Source organism: Habropoda laboriosa, unplaced genomic scaffold (genome assembly GCF_001263275.1).
Source record: "Habropoda laboriosa isolate 0110345459 unplaced genomic scaffold, ASM126327v1 scaffold2566, whole genome shotgun sequence".
Lineage (NCBI taxonomy): Eukaryota > Metazoa > Arthropoda > Insecta > Hymenoptera > Apidae > Habropoda > Habropoda laboriosa.
Genome location: NW_017102690.1, coordinates 41,913 through 47,071, shown reverse-complemented (window position 1 = coordinate 47,071; position 5,159 = coordinate 41,913).

Here is a 5,159-nt window from a genome sequence, read left to right as displayed (position 1 = left end):
CAGCTGTTTTCTCGTGACCAAGACGTATTGCAGTTCTGCAATCGACTGTTTTCTCTTTATTTTGCATGTTTCGCCACGTGAAACGTGTTTTAACGAATAGAAACTGAAACGCAGCTGTTTTCTCGTGACCAAGACGTATTGCAGTTCTGCAATCGACTGTTTTCTCTTTATTTTGCATGTTTCGCCACGTGAAACGTGTTTTAACGAATAGAAACTGAAACGCAGCTGTTTTCTCGTGACCAAGACGTATTGCAGTTCTGCAATCGACTGTTTTCTCTTTATTTTGCATGTTTCGCCACGTGAAACGTGTTTTAACGAATAGAAACTGAAACGCAGCTGTTTTCTCGTGACCAAGACGTATTGCAGTTCTGCAATCGACTGTTTTCTCTTTATTTTGCATGTTTCGCCACGTGAAACGTGTTTTAACGAATAGAAACTGAAACGCAGCTGTTTTCTCGTGACCAAGACGTATTGCAGTTCTGCAATCGACTGTTTTCTCTTTATTTTGCATGTTTCGCCACGTGAAACGTGTTTTAACGAATAGAAACTGAAACGCAGCTGTTTTCTCGTGACCAAGACGTATTGCAGTTCTGCAATCGACTGTTTTCTCTTTATTTTGCATGTTTCGCCACGTGAAACGTGTTTTAACGAATAGAAACTGAAACGCAGCTGTTTTCTCGTGACCAAGACGTATTGCAGTTCTGCAATCGACTGTTTTCTCTTTATTTTGCATGTTTCGCCACGTGAAACGTGTTTTAACGAATAGAAACTGAAACGCAGCTGTTTTCTCGTGACCAAGACGTATTGCAGTTCTGCAATCGACTGTTTTCTCTTTATTTTGCATGTTTCGCCACGTGAAACGTGTTTTAACGAATAGAAACTGAAACGCAGCTGTTTTCTCGTGACCAAGACGTATTGCAGTTCTGCAATCGACTGTTTTCTCTTTATTTTGCATGTTTCGCCACGTGAAACGTGTTTTAACGAATAGAAACTGAAACGCAGCTGTTTTCTCGTGACCAAGACGTATTGCAGTTCTGCAATCGACTGTTTTCTCTTTATTTTGCATGTTTCGCCACGTGAAACGTGTTTTAACGAATAGAAACTGAAACGCAGCTGTTTTCTCGTGACCAAGACGTATTGCAGTTCTGCAATCGACTGTTTTCTCTTTATTTTGCATGTTTCGCCACGTGAAACGTGTTTTAACGAATAGAAACTGAAACGCAGCTGTTTTCTCGTGACCAAGACGTATTGCAGTTCTGCAATCGACTGTTTTCTCTTTATTTTGCATGTTTCGCCACGTGAAACGTGTTTTAACGAATAGAAACTGAAACGCAGCTGTTTTCTCGTGACCAAGACGTATTGCAGTTCTGCAATCGACTGTTTTCTCTTTATTTTGCATGTTTCGCCACGTGAAACGTGTTTTAACGAATAGAAACTGAAACGCAGCTGTTTTCTCGTGACCAAGACGTATTGCAGTTCTGCAATCGACTGTTTTCTCTTTATTTTGCATGTTTCGCCACGTGAAACGTGTTTTAACGAATAGAAACTGAAACGCAGCTGTTTTCTCGTGACCAAGACGTATTGCAGTTCTGCAATCGACTGTTTTCTCTTTATTTTGCATGTTTCGCCACGTGAAACGTGTTTTAACGAATAGAAACTGAAACGCAGCTGTTTTCTCGTGACCAAGACGTATTGCAGTTCTGCAATCGACTGTTTTCTCTTTATTTTGCATGTTTCGCCACGTGAAACGTGTTTTAACGAATAGAAACTGAAACGCAGCTGTTTTCTCGTGACCAAGACGTATTGCAGTTCTGCAATCGACTGTTTTCTCTTTATTTTGCATGTTTCGCCACGTAAAACGTGTTTTAACGAATAGAAACTGAAATACTGCTGTTTTCTCGCTACAATCACGTTTTTCAGTACTGCAAACGACTCTTTTCTCTTTATTTTGCATGTTTCGCCACGCAAAACGTGTTTTAACGAATAGAAACTGAAATACTGCTGTTTTCTCGCGACTAAGACCTTTGCAGTACTGCAAACAACTGTTTTCCCTTTATTTTGCATGTTTCGCCACGTAAAACGTGTTTGAAAGAAAATAACTGCTTTCTCTTTATTTTGCATGTTTCGCCACGTAAAACGTGTTTTAACGAATAGAAACTGAAATACTGCTGTTTTCTCGCGACTAAGACCTTTTGCAGTACTGCAAACGACTGTTATCTCTTTATTTTGCATGTTTCGCCACGTAAAACGTGTTTTAACGAATAGAAACTGAAATACTGGTGTTTACTCGCTATAATCACCTTTTGCAGTACTGCAAACGACTGTAATTATTTTTGTTAATATACTGTATTAAGTACTCGGTTAAGACGTGATGGGACCTTTCCAGGGAGCCGTTAGTTTGTGGGTGAAATGCTGTTGCTCTGTTTTGCTGGATTTTGAACCTTCTCGCGACTGCTCGCATAAGTGCATTTGTGAAATTACTCCCTTGATCTGTCAAGATTGCTTTCGGTGCGCCAAATTTACAGAGAAAGTGATCTACAAATGCGTTGGCTGTTGTTACGTCACGGGACGAGGTCAGAGTCGCGTGTGCGGCTACTTTACCTTGAGATTCGGTGTCGTGTTTCTCAATCCTTTTGTGCCACGCAGTATGTTGCGCCTGCGTCTGCCCGGGAATTCTGTGTCCAGATATCTCCTTGCGGAAGCACTCCGTACGGTGCCGTGGTCCTTTGGTTATACGGACGTAGCTTCGCTATGTTCGCTCCGCTATGTTCGCTTCGTCTGAATCGCTCTCGTTGTCGCGTAGATACGATGAATGGTAGGTGGTATTTGAATGGATGCACAGATTCTATTCTATGTATATATTTTATACTACTGGTTACGATACAATATAATATAATATAATATAATATAAGAGACAATAACTCGGTCGCGTATGGTCAAGACGGAAGGTCAGAGCGGATCTGCCTGTATGTCTTGACGGTCGTCAGCCAGTGCCTGGACTAGGCTGAGCTGGACTGAACCGACTGAACGACTGAACGTTTTCTATTGATTCTTGTGGCGTTTTATAGGGATGCTATTGGGTGTTGTTCTCACGGTTTGGTGTTCTTATCTTTGAGGATGTTTTGACGTTGGCTTGTTTATTGTCTGTGGTATGTGGTTCGTTCTCTGGGGTATCGATGTCGGCGGTTGTTTAGGTATTTCGGCGATGTCGATACCGGCGGATGTTTAGGTCTCGGTGCTTATGATATCTTAAGAGTATGATTACATGTTTCTTATCTTCTTACATTCCTTAACGTTATCTTATCTCTAACTACGACGTCGTCGCTCGACGTCGTTCGCTATCTTACAGTCTATGGTTACATGCTTATTATTCCTATCTTATCTCTAATTCCAACGTCGTCGCTTGACGTTGTTCGCTGTCTTACGGTCTATGGTTATATAATCCTTATTCTTATCTTATCTCTAACTCCAACGTCGTCGCACGACGTCACATATAAGAAAATCACTAAAAAGAAAAGAGTTATTCCTCCGCTGCGGGATAACCAGGGCAACCTGTTATCCTTAAATTCACAGAAAGTTCGGGTTCTTGCTAGTCACTTCGGCAGTGTCTTTGACCATGCCCATCGAATCACCTCCCCGCTCCAGTTGATGGTCAATCAGGAACTTGAGAAATTTCACTACAGGGAGTTTTATAATCCGACAAAATTTGTAGACTTACCTAAGTACGTCTCCCCCAAGATCATTGCCGACCTTGTGGGAAAACTCAAAAGCAACAAGGCGTGTGGAGGAGACAAGGTTTCGCCCTCGCTCCTTAAACACGCCTCCTTGAAAATTTTTATCCAAATTTATTACATTATTAGAGCAGCTATTATTCATTGCTACTTTCTTGCTCAATGGAAAGTGGCAAAAACGGTTCCTATTCCAAAACCTGGCAAAGATCACAAGCTCTCTGATAGTTACAGGCCAATTAGTTTGCTCCCGGTTTTATCTAAGATTTTCGAAAGAATTATTTGCAATATCATGAACGACCATATCAGTAAAAATAACATACTGATTGATCATCAGTTCGGTTTCCGGAGATCCCACTCCACCGTGCAACAGCTCATCAGGGTGGCCCAGCACCATGCAAATAACATGAACACAAACCGATTCGCGGCTATGATTCTTCTGGACCTGCAGAAAGCCTTCGACTCGGTTTGGCATAACGGCCTTATCTATAAGCTAATTAAATTGAACTTTTATCCTTGCATTATTAAGCTCATTCACTGGTATTTAACCAATCGTACTTTCTATGTACAACTCGGCCAGGACAAATCTCCTCCATTAGACATTAAATCTGGAGTTCCTCAAGGCTCGGTGCTCGGCTCTCTGCTCTTCTTGATTTATATTAACGATCTTCCTGTCGCAACGAACACTTCTCTCGCCCTGTACGCTGACGATACGGTCATCTATTCGTATTCATGGTGCCACAAAAATTTAGTGGTTAAGTTACAGAGTCACCTCACCCTCATGCTCGAGTTTTTCGCTGATTAGAAATTGTCCCTGAATTGCGGAAAAACACAGGCTTCTTTGTTTACCAGAAAGCGAGGTATCCAAGCTCGAATTCCTCCTCTCTACCTAAATAATAATTGCATCCCCTGGTCCAGCAGGGTCACCTACCTAGGAGTCACCTTCGACTCTAAACTTAACTGGGGTCCTGCCATCGCGGATAGACACAAAAAAGCTCTCACTGCAATCGGTGCAACGAGAGCCCTGACGTCCCCATCCTCCAAACTCCTAATAGTTTTAAACATATTAATTTATTCGGCCTGTCTCCGTCCAAGAATGCTCTACAGCGCCCAGGTGTGGTCAGCTGCCGCGCGCACTCACATCCTGAGTCTTCAGCGTCTACAGAACAAAGCTTGTAAGATCATCTTCAACCTCCCGCGTGATCTTCATTTCAAGGCTAAACTACCTCTAATTAGAAAATGTATTTCCCGCTTGGTAGATAATTATATTGTTAGCAACCATCTAAATCCTATGGTCAGGAACACCTGTACCTTCAGACTTTACCATCTCCCGTACAGACCGAAGGTGAATTTCCCATTGGAATTGGCCCAAGACGCTGCAATCGCGCTCTAGGTTTTTCTCCTCCCTCTGCTCTCCGACCAGCAGCGGCC